This window comes from Oxyura jamaicensis, chromosome 8 (assembly GCF_011077185.1).
Source record: "Oxyura jamaicensis isolate SHBP4307 breed ruddy duck chromosome 8, BPBGC_Ojam_1.0, whole genome shotgun sequence".
NCBI classification, from domain to species: domain Eukaryota; kingdom Metazoa; phylum Chordata; class Aves; order Anseriformes; family Anatidae; genus Oxyura; species Oxyura jamaicensis.
This window is the reverse complement of record NC_048900.1, coordinates 7,073,281-7,085,204: the sequence shown is the minus strand read 5'-3', so window position 1 is coordinate 7,085,204 and position 11,924 is coordinate 7,073,281. Positions and strand designations below refer to the sequence as shown.

The 11,924-nt window shown below is 39.6% G+C and overlaps 1 protein-coding gene and 1 long non-coding RNA gene across 5 annotated transcripts in view; one reads left to right on the top strand and one right to left on the bottom strand.

Annotated features, from left to right (window-relative positions):
• CRB1 (crumbs cell polarity complex component 1) overlaps window positions 1–11,924 on the top strand; it is a 108,397-nt gene that overhangs the window by 2,361 nt on the left and 94,112 nt on the right. The window lies entirely within an intron of this gene.
• Window positions 134–11,924, bottom strand: part of LOC118170946 — a 67,319-nt gene continuing 55,528 nt past the window's right edge. For both annotated transcript variants that reach the window (XR_004752962.1, XR_004752963.1), the window contains 2 exons: window positions 925–1,002; window positions 134–266 (listed from right to left, as the gene is read on the bottom strand). This is a non-coding gene — a long non-coding RNA (uncharacterized LOC118170946). The remainder of the gene's footprint in view (window positions 267–924; window positions 1,003–11,924) is intronic.

Here is an 11,924-nt window from a genome sequence, read left to right as displayed (position 1 = left end):
ATTGAGCAGACTTGCCTTTCCCCAAAATATTCTAATCATAGGTACTACTTTAAGTCTATCATAATTATTTACTCTAAACAACTCAGGAAATACATAGGATTTAGAAGACAAGTTTTCCTAAAGCATATCTGCTTTTAATGTTTCTTCCTGCTCATCCATTCTCCTGAGGTGAACAGTAGTATGCTTGACTGAGAAGTGGGGGAGATACAGCCGGGACACTACAGGATACAGTGAGACACAGAGGGTACACCACAGAACAGCAGATCCTTTAAGAAAAGTTGCAATTAAATTAAAGCATGTTGCAGGAAAATTGTTACATAAATATTCTAATATAGCATAAAAGTAATAGGTTGAACTAAAGAAATTTAAACAAATTGTTCAAAAATAATTGTGTTCCCTCCTATTTGTAGGATAGTTAGTTCATATGTACTTGGGGGAGATTATGAAATACTATTCTTTAATTCCTGTACCATACCAAGAATTAAACTGCTGGTAAGCTTTTATTAAAATCTTCTGGCTGTACATAAAGCTCCTATAAATCTGGAAGTATTATTGAACAGTCCTATCACTTGTGGCTCCTTTTGAAAACACAGGATGTGTAAAAATGATACTTTACATTTTTTGTCACTATTAACACCACTTAATATCAGACTGTACAGTGACAGGATTACAGCCTATAAATCACAAAAACAATTCCAACAAACAATAGTTTTTTCTTTTTTTTTTTTTTAAAAAAAAAACAACAAACTTTAATTCTAATTATGTAGTTCTAAGCATAATTATGCTTTGAAAAGCATTTTAGTATAGTCTGCCAGAGGCCCAACAGATGCATAATGCTGTCAGGTGCAACACCTGCACAAATACAAGTATAGATGCTCATAAATGCATGCACTGGGTAAAAAAAAAAAAAAAAAAAAAGACTACCTATAGTTCCACCCCTGCAAAGTTCTGTTTCCAAACCCGTTCCTCCAAGTGACATTATCAGAAACAGAGAACTATGTCCTAGGAAACATGTTAAAAAAAAAAAAATGGTGTTACTTGTTCCTGTTTTATTGTAGTAGAACTTTGAAGTATGCGTGGTTCTGTTAAAATCCAAGATTTAATTCAGATCTGGATGTAGGCTCTTATGACTGTCACCTGTGTCAAGCACACCCCAACAGATGAGCAAATAGAAGTGATTAGCTGATGTGGGCAGTAGTCAGTTTCTTGCTCCAAAAACCTTTCTATTAGGTACACTGGTTTTCTTGGATCTTAAGGACAATGGGACAATTAAAAACTGCACTTGCAGTTGGTGTTTCAAGGGAAATGTGAGACCTCAATCACAATGGTGTTGAAGAGCAGCAGAAATTAATTCCTCCTTCTGTCCTAATTATATATGTATTAAAATATCTGACATTAAATTTGTATGCAGAATTGCTCTACTGAAATACTAGCCCACTTTTTAATGTATCACTAAGATTACCATTTATTGGTATGTTAAAAAGAATGGATTTTGGCGGTCTTAAAGTTTACTTTGTTTGCTTCTGGGAAGTGAATTTGCACCAGATAGAATTCCTGCTGCCTGATGTGCCATAGAATGGATTCTGTTTTACTTTTTTTTTTCAGCTGTTATTTGTATTCATTTGTGACAATCACTAAACCAGATTTGTTAAAAAAAGAACTAATGGTCAGCTTTAAAGAAGGAAATCTTTAAAGAAGAGTTTAACTCTTTAAATTTAAAGAGTTAAAAGAATTTAAAGAAGGTCAACTCTTACAGAACACCACAAGGCTCACTTTTATCTCTGAGAACATTTGGTAAAGAATCTTTTAGAGGATGACCTGTCTTCATGGAATACATCGCTTTTCATGGTATATTGATTAATGCAGTACCTGGAAAGACTTAACTTTGAGGTGATATCTAAAACAGCCATCATAGAAAACCCTACAAGTGAAGTAGATTTTCCAATTTCCTTAATGTGAAGATGGTGCTCACGGTTATGAGTATTGTAGCTCTGTATGTAAGCCCTCAGTATAAATTGGGTTTATATGCTGCATTAATTGCAAACAATTTGTTTCCAAAAATTACACTAAAACTATGGAAGATTAATCTGTGGTGGATGCAGAGAGTCAATTCTGCATGAGAAGAGCCCGTGAATCATTAGGTGCGATAGCTGACAGGAAGCACATCCCAAATCCAGAGCAGCATTGATAAATAAATGCTTGTCTAACAGCATTTTCCAGCATATAGCTCTGAAAAGAAAGTTGCTTTAAAAAAAAAGTGGGGGGAATTATGACAAAGAAAGGTATAATTTAGGCATTGATTTTGGAGGTGAATCTGTCTAGGGTCAAGTGCAAGTTCACCATTTTTTAAATCTTAATCCAGTTTGCAACAAGACATATTTCCCTGTTATATTTCTATTTTCAACAACCTTTATAATGGATAATCTATCCATAATGCAGCATTATCATATCTTTCTTTGGCAAAAATAATTTCAAAAATATATATAATTTTTTAACCATTCAAGTGACTTCATGACCTTTCAGCTGAGCTGAAAAAATCCCTATTGATTTTGTAATTATTCCCCCAAATGTTGATAAATTAGGAATGGAATTTCCTTTGAGATTGCTATCAGCATGAACAAAATATCCAAGCTTTATTTGCACCCCTTTTCTGCCCCTCTGAGAGGCTGAGGCTGTGCAAGTTTTCCCCGTGGAGAAGCTCTTTCAGTTTCCTGCAACTATTCCATTACTAAACTTCTAATTAATGCTTAATTACTGTGTTAGGAATAAAGCTCTACTTACAAAGATTTGTGGTTTTGCTTATACTGCCCATCCCTCATGCACACTCAGATGATGCAAGTAGCTTTCTAGCAGAGCATTGTTCAGATGAGCATCGGATGCATTCATAGCAGAGGCATCCCTTCAGCAGATTCCCGTCAGCTTGCTGAGGAGCGCAGTGCCTGTCAGGGCTGCTGCCACCAATGCTGGAGCACAAGCACCAGGAGCCCTATGGCTTTTCCTTCTGTCCTCGTTGTTCTACATTGCACCCGTATTGTATCAAAAATGAAATGATTTTCAGATGCTTGCCATCATCCTAAAAGAGATTAAAGCAACAGCTTCCTGAGCCAATTACAAGGTTTTGGTTTTTCCTCCTTTCAGTTGTGTGTCTCATTACAGATAACACCTCTGTCTCTGGAATCAAACAAAATCCTGAGAAGGTAGTGTAGCAGCCCTATAATTTTTGAACAAGGAAGTAACTTGGTCAATCTTGTTCCACTTGCATAAAAGTGACATTAGAAACATCCCAACCACATTTGTATTTAATTTGTTTTTACTATATACATAAACCATTCAAAGGTGTGTCCATCCAAAGCTTACAACTGTATCTAGCTAGTCACAGGTGCATGGGGGGGATTTGGTGGCCTTCGTAATTTTTTACAAACAATTTGGAAAGTTCATTAGGAATGGCTCAGGTGTTTTTTGTTTGGTTGTTTTTTCTCCTTAAAGAATTTGTCCATAAGTGACTTAGGGCTCTCTATACCCATTTCATAAAATTACCGTGGACACATTAGAGCAGATCTGTGCTGCAGACTGAGAGGAGTTAGGGAAGCACTTCAGGGGGGCAAAACCCACTTACAGGAAGCAGGAAGATGCCTGGTGGCCACCTGAGCAAAGCTCTGCTGCCGTGGTGCCTGGTTTTAGCCACAGCCAGAGCACAGCTCTGTTGACTTATCTTTTATCTCACCAGAAAGAAGTCAGACCAAGCCAACATCAGTGTGAAATCACTTTTTTCTTGCCAGTGCAAGTATTGAACATAATTTTGGCAATTTTTGGATTAAAGTGCGTATTTCTGGCAAGCATGGGTTGTTTCTTTCCTCTTTGTAACCTTGTCTCAGTTAACAGAGCTGCAAGACGGGAATATGGAGTTGTTAATTTTTGTTAGATTTCATAAACTTCAGTATAACTGCAGTGATATTACTTCCATCAAAATACTACAAAACTGAATTGTCGGAATAAACAGACCAATTCACAGCAGGCACACATAGATGGCCAAATTAAATATGTCCCTATAGAAAAGCTACACAAAAAGGCAAATACTTTTCTGTTATGACATATAAGACATCAATGCACTCTTCAGTACAGACTATATCTCGTTTTGTCAGAAAGGCAATTAGGGAAATGCTGAAGAGGGACAGAAGAAACAGGAATACATTTAAAGAGATGTGACCTATGAGAAAGGGTCACAGGAGAGAAGCCTGGAGGAGGACATGATTACAGTCTTTCCTACCTAAAAGGGAACGGCAATCAAGAAAAACGATGCTAACAGTTGCATGCCGTAAATTCCACATGCAGCAGGCAAGACTGAAGTGAACTTTCCCAATTGCAGGATAATCAAATCTCTAAATCAGAACATTTTAATGAACAGATTAGGTAAGTAACTGCTAGAGCGTGCCCAGACTGCTGCTTCACAGCTGGTGTTATACAGCCAGAGGGCAGTCAGCACCACCACCTCAGGGAGATGGAGACCTCAGGTGATGGAGACACAGGGGTCCCTGCCCTCCCTGGGGCTGGGGGCAGGCGGGGCACAGCTCCTGGCCGAGGCGAGCAGATGGCACCACAGCTGGGAATTATCTGCTGCTCAAAACAAAGGCAGCCAGGCACCCAGCCCCGTTTGGTGCACGATCAACAACGCTGTCTACATTTCAGCTAGAAAATAGTTTCCTCTCATTCTTTGCGATATCAAGCATCCACTCGATTTCCTGGTACTTACATAAGCATTTATTATTATGCTATTGAAGGCTCTCATTCCTATAGGGGTAGATGGCCCCCATGCTAGTAATCATGTCTATTGCATACATAGCCATAGTTTGACTACCAGATTTTGGAGTCAAATCACCTTTTTTTTTTAAAAAAAAACACTTGTAATTGAAGTGTACTTAATATATTGGCAGTACAATGCAAGGAAATAGTAATAAAGGGATAATTAATATCATTTTTGTAGTAAAAGGGCTGAAGAAAAATAAAAAATAAAAAATGGATTGCCTGCTGAACCAGCCAATTTCCCATAAAAGCACAGTGCAAGACAGGTACCTACTGCAACAAAAGAGATAACACAAAAAGTCCTAGAAAACTCTTTCAACTGATCTTTCCTGACATACTACAAGTAATGCTTTAATTATTCTACAACCCTGATGTTCATCTAGGAGAAACTTAACTTTTTATGACAATAAACTCACATTTAAAAAATGCCAAGGTTTAAAAAATATGTATGTATATAGTGCCAACTACCAAGCAACATGCACTAGTCCATTCCCCTCAACACTTAATATGCGACACATTCGTTCTAATAAATAACTTTGAGCAACAGCAGTCTAAGTGCCTTTGATCCTGCTACAGGGGGTTGCAGGCCAAAAACCTCTCAATGATGCTTCTTTGTTTTCTCTGTAATTCACATCTCAGCATTAAAAAACAAAACAAAACACTGTTTAGACAATGCCTCAATCTCTAAGCAACGCTGATTATTCCTTTTACTCTATGGTGGCCCAAAAAGGGAAGAAAAACCCTGATATTTACATTTTCTACAGGAAGCCTCTAAACCTAATTGACTCATCTAGAGTCACAGGCAGTAGGCAGCAAACAGATAAGTGATGTGTATTACTTTCTAGATTGATATTACAGATTAATTTGTTGTTTTTCCAAGACTAACATGTTTCAATCAATCCTCACTGTTGTTTTCTCAGCCACTCAGTGCCATAACATGTGAAAGCCCTCTCAGAGCAGCAAACAGTGAAGCACCCAGATAAGCCTTTTCCCAAGGAGATTCTTCTGTTTACTTTATATTGATTATATTTTAGTCACCCATAAAATGGGTCAACAGAAAATTTGCTTCTGCCTTTTGACAAATATGACAATAGACAAGGCTTCTCTTTGGGCAGCCTGGCAGGCGGTCACATGCACCACACAGCTGCCACTCGAGCTCCAAAGGGCTCCTTCGGGCTGCAGCAGCAGCACGATGCTCTCCAGGCATCAACAAAGCAAGCCTGCAGTCGTTGCTGCTACAGCTTCAGGTTTAGGGCAGCGCCCGCCTGCCTGAAATCCCATCAACATAGACAGAAATCAAAATACTTCTAGGGCTAAATAATTCTGTGGATAGAAAAGGGGCATGGGCTGGGGCTGCTAACCACTGTGTATAATGCCCTCGCTCCAGCAGCTAAGGCTCAGAGGCAGAGCCCAGGCAGGGCACTTGCATGGTACAGTCTTCTCTGCTGGGAAGTCCTGTGCTTGAATAATTGTGGCCTGGGTGGATGCTAAGGGGAGAAGCTCCTTGCTTCTTTCTGCTCTTGCTTCCCTTCCCAAGGCTGAGCATACTGGAATCCTATTCCCTTAACCTTTCCTGGAATAAAGGGACAGACAAAGCATCTTTAATTGCATTAGTCAGAGTCTGAAAACAAGCTGCATTCCTTCATAGTGCACTCACAATGCCTGAGAGCAAGCCTTTGGGCAAGCACACTAACCAACCCAGCCCATGCACGCAGCCACGGACACGATGGCTTGAGATTTCCTTGGCCTCTGGTTTCTAAGAGGTACAACAGTGTTCCTGCATTGTGGAAATAGTGAAGGGTGGCTGCTCGCTGAAGTAGTTAAGCTCAGAGCCGCTCTAATTCAGATTCAGGCTGCCTGGAGAGCTACAGGAGGAGACAAATGCAGCATACATTGGTCATACTCTTTCGTCAACAGCTCTTGTTCTCCCTTGTTGGGGTTTGTAGCAGGATTGGTAGAGCACTTCATTAGCTCTTTGTTCCACAAGGAGGGCCCAGAATTTGACTGTAACACTTTACCTCCTTTCTTTCACTGCGACATAGAAAACAACATAATTTGGCAGGAGTCAAAGCAAGGACATAGAAAGATAGACAGTCATCAGCCTGTGAGGATGCAAGCAACTGTAATTTAAGTAACCTGCACTAATGAATTAATCACAGTAGGGAACCCAAAACTCTCACTGTAATAATCTAGCCTTGAGAAAACATCTGTATGCAGCAGTAGCTTCCAGTGTGTCTTGCTAAGCTTTGTGACTACTCGTAGGTGCTTAAGCAGCCAAGTACTGCCCTTGCTATGGCCAACCATCCCTGAACCTGAACGAAGTTAAGTGCCTGCACTGCAGAAAGAAGCAAACAGGGTCTGTTATCAGCAAAAAGTCTGGGGCATAATTCACCAACCTCCTAAAAGCTGGAAACAGAACCTCAGAGCACTTCTGGAGTTACGCACATCACCATGCTGCTGCTTGGACATCAGCCAGGTCTGGTGCAGCAGTGGTGCAGCTGTGTTAGCACTGTGCTGAATCCTCTCAGCGCGAGCTCTTGCAAAACATGTTAGCTGAGGCACTGGGTCATGTCAACACAGCTGAATGGCACCTGGATTAGAGCTGGCTCAAAGCATGAGAAAGGAGTTCTGTCTGTACCTACCCATGTACATCTTGTTACTTATGCAGGCATTTTTCCAGGCTCTCTCTTAAATGCAGTGCTAAATATCCCACAACAATCCACGGATGATCCCATTTAGGTGGGGTGGAAGAGGAAAGCGGAGCTCAGGATTACGTGCACAGTTCTGGAAACGTTGATTACGTGCCACAGAAGATGTAATTCAGTTGCAACAGGCAAGATACGGAGTCTACAGGCTATGTAGCATGCAGTTCCTCCCAATTCAGCCTACAAAACAATAGTTAAAGTTGAAAGTAAAGCTATCCTCAAATGTAGGAAAATATGAAGGAAGTTTTGGTTTATCATTCTCACCAACACACTTTGCTGTCTACTCGCATACTTATTTGGAGCCGTATATCTCATGAGAACAGAAAGAAAATAGGTGCCTCTACAATTCAACTGCAAAAAGTAAATCTGGACAACATTTCGTAGGACCCATCAATTCAGGCTTTCTAGCTAAACACATTCCTTCTCTCACATTAAAGACTGCTGACATTTGTATGTCTTTATTCACTAATGGTACTGAACATTTTGCAAGCCTCTATCTGTGTAAAAACGCCCTCTGCTTGATGTAACAAGAACTATCTGTACTGTTCTCTCTTGAGTATGTCTTAAATGTCTGATTCAATTTAGTCTAACATCTACCCATTCTGGAGCTCACGGAAACGTGCAAGAAGAGCAAGGTGGCTAAAATCAATTGCTATTTCGGCATTCAAATGACTGCTTCCAGAGAACACTGAAGAACAAGTAGGCATCCCAGAACTTCTGCTATTGTCTATGCTAGTGACAAGTGAAAAGACAGAGGTATTTAGGTGAAAAACTTTAATACAATTAAACAGAATAAAAGATTGACACTAAACACCTTTGGGGAATCTTTCCAGCAGACCAACCTAACAATCCAACAAGCAACGGAAAGAAGGAAGAGGCCGCAGTTCTGCACACATAGCAGAACAAAACCAGATCCATCACTGTAGCCTGAAAGAGCTCCATCAGATACTGCACGTTGTGGGGGGAAAATGCATGTCTACTCAGATTCCTATGGACACTTCCTGTTCTTGAAGATCTCTGTAAGCATTCTCACTGTCCAGTGACTTATGAAAATTGCTTCAAGTGGACCTCCTGCATCCCCCTGCTTCCAATTGTTTTGCTGCAGTAAGTGATGCATATGTTGTAGGTATTTCCAGTATTCCACGTATAGCATTCAACAGAGCTGATTTCAGTTTTTACTTAATCTGGTTCACCTTTAAAAGTCCACTGGTTTCAGTGAAGATGCTGCTGTGCTGTCCAGTTAGGGCCAGAATGGCTTTTCTTTACATAACAGAAAAATTGTGGTTGCAATCAGGAGTGGCTTCTTTTCAAGCAGATGGAGAATGATGTTCTTTGAGATACTTGTGATGAATCAGAAATAGGACTACACTTACTAATCTTCACTAAAGAATTTGACCGGCTGGAAACATTGCTCTCTGCTCATTGTATCTAAGCTCTTAAATTAAGCTTTTAGTAATCTTCATTACTACTAAAACCAAATGGATGCTGTTATTGGACTTTACAGGAATTTCTCTATAGCATACATGGCAACCAGTTAGAAACTTTTGCATTCTGAATTGTATCTGTATGTCTTCAGGCTTGCATAGAAACATACTGCTCTAGCAGAAATCCACATAATGACCTGCCAATGCTATTTAATTATGCCTCAGTGAGACTTGCGGTGTCACCTTCTCTGCAGACAGAGGAACCCTTTCCTTACTTTTATTAACATAACTATAAACACTCGGCTAGCAGAGACTTACTTTCCTGTCTTCTTTTAGCCTTGCACATCTTTTACGCCATGGCCCTGAATCAGCCTGAGGAATGCTGGGTCCTCACGGGTGACTGCATCTTTTCTGTGGTCACTGATGAGCACCAGCACTTCTGTTAACCATAGGCACGAGGTTACACATGCTTACAGTGAGCCTGGTTTCTGGAAAATAGGTGATTTTTAAATAAATCATTATGAAATCAATATGAGGAATTAACATATCAGTAATAGGTGCTGAGCTTTCTGCTCTAGTTGACACTGCTTTAAGCAAGTGGGTTGGACCGGACCACCTCCAGGAGCCCCCTCCAACTTCATCTGTTCCATTCTTCTATCCTGTGAGCCCCTCCAAGCTGAGCTGAGGTCATTCCTGTGGTGCTGGTACAGCAGTAACTTCAGGGCCTATATCAGAAAAGCTGTCTGATCAACCCTCGAACATTTATTACCATTCAGTAACAAGGAGATTATTAGAGCTTGCAGGAAGCTGGTTAGTGATTAAAAAAAAAAAAAGGGGGATGGAAAATAAGATGGGAAAATAAGAATCTGAAATATATTTCAGACCCCATTTGAAAAAAAAAAAAAAAAAAAAGTGCAAGCAAAACCAGTTACTAGCTTCATACAAAGATCCAAGATCTCCACTCCATTACCACTTTAGCACAGACTTGATACAATACCTCTTCAGTCCCCCCGCAGAGCAGTAGGAATGCAAACACAGTCCCAAATAAGACCCCCAAGCTCAGAAATGTGTCCTGACATCAAGGCTGACAGTCCTGAGATGGGGGAAGCTCCTGCAGAACAGAGTAATGAATGATCAGCCGCCCCAGGAACATCTGCAAAACCTGCCGCTTGCCTTTTAAAAAATTTTTGAGTGTTTTTAAGATCTTGACCTTGATGAGAGGTCCAGTGATTCAGCCTTTCATACTGCAGTCATGCCCTATTCCAGCTATTACATGCCTCATTTCTGTTAATCTTCTCTAATTAGTTCTGCTTCTCAAGTGAAGTCTTTGAATCTAACATTTTCCTGTGCTAATAGTGAGGGCTTTGCTTTCATGTTCAAGGTCGGACTGGCGTTTCACCCTATAAAACTCATTTGTCCTCCCAGCACTTACAGCTAAATATCGAGTTTAATTTTAGTCTCTCTCACAACTTTAACAGTAACTTGAAAGTCAGTAAAATTTTTTGAATGTGCTAAAAGCCAGCAGAGTCATGCAAGTGTAGAGGAATAGGCTCCTTTTGGATTATTTATTCTCCTTGTAAATATGCAGATTTTTCCCCATAGAAGTATCTTCATTTTTTTCCCCAAGAGGCATTTGTTTTTACAAAACATAAGTAGATTGAGCATCAGTGTCTAAGTAGGCAGGATCTCAGCTTTACAGGTGGGAATGCTGAGTTTGAGAAGGGTGAGGTGAATACCTCTCCTTCAGTGGGAGAGCTGTGAACACAATCCAAAATTATCTTCCTGTTCCATGTTCAAGCTACTAAATTTAGACCTTACATTTCTCACTTCATAGGTTATAAACACATGCATATATATATAATTCGTAGGAAGGGAGACACTTTTCCAGATTTGAAATGAGCCTGAGATAAACTTGTGACCTATAAGCTTTCTTTTTAATACAATTACTTATTCATTCTTGCAATAAATAGAGCCAATCCTTGTGTGCTATTTCCATTGCTAACTGGAACAATTTCCTTTGCACATGCACACCACTTTGATAACTCTTAGCCTTCTTTTATGAAGGGATCGATGCATGCTCTGTAGTCACTTACACACCATCCTAAGTCTTCCCTTTCTGAAGACTGGTGAGATGCAGCAATTTCTAGAGTCACACAATGGCTGAGGTGTGAACACTAATGGGAGGAGGCATCTGAGGCACTCTTCTCCAGCTGATGCTCGACTCAAAATGGCAGATTATTTTCAGGTTAAAAAGAACTTGTTCAGGCAAGGAGGAAACTCAACATTCAGAAATATATGACTTAGACTACAATAAGTTTAAGCAAGTGCTTAAACTTATTCCTTAGGTGCTGCTGCACCTATGGACAAAATTTGCAGTTCATCTTAAAAACATCACCCAAGTTTGATGTTTTTAGCTTTAATGTGGTCATACATAGCAAATAGACATCATGCAGGAATAGGATGACATTAAACTATCAAGTGTTTTAAATGGTTACTTTCAGTTATTTCATAGGCAACAGGTCAGAAAACCTGCTAACTATTCAACCTTCTTCCTTACAATAAAAAAATAATAAATATGCAAACAAGATATTTAGGAAATACTTAGCAGTTTCACTTTTAAATAGCTCACTCCCAATTCTAATATCTGAAAATACTACCCACGAAGCATTTTGAGAGGCTTATGGTAACGTAACCCTGGAAACTATTTAGGAGTGTTTTTTTTTTTTTTTTTTTTTTTTTTTTGTTGTTGTTTTGTTTTGTTTTTTAAAAAAAAACTCTTCAAGGGGATTTATAAAGACATTCAGAAATCACTAAAAATGTTTTTTTTTTTTTCCTCCAGAGCTGAAGTGAGAAAAAGCACCGTACACATTCATTAAAAAAAAAAAAAATCATAGACTCACTGTGAGATCAGTGCTTCATTTTAAAAACTGGAAACTATTCTAAAAGTGAGCTGCACCTCACCCTGAAAGAGCCTTTTTGAATCCCTGTTCTTTGA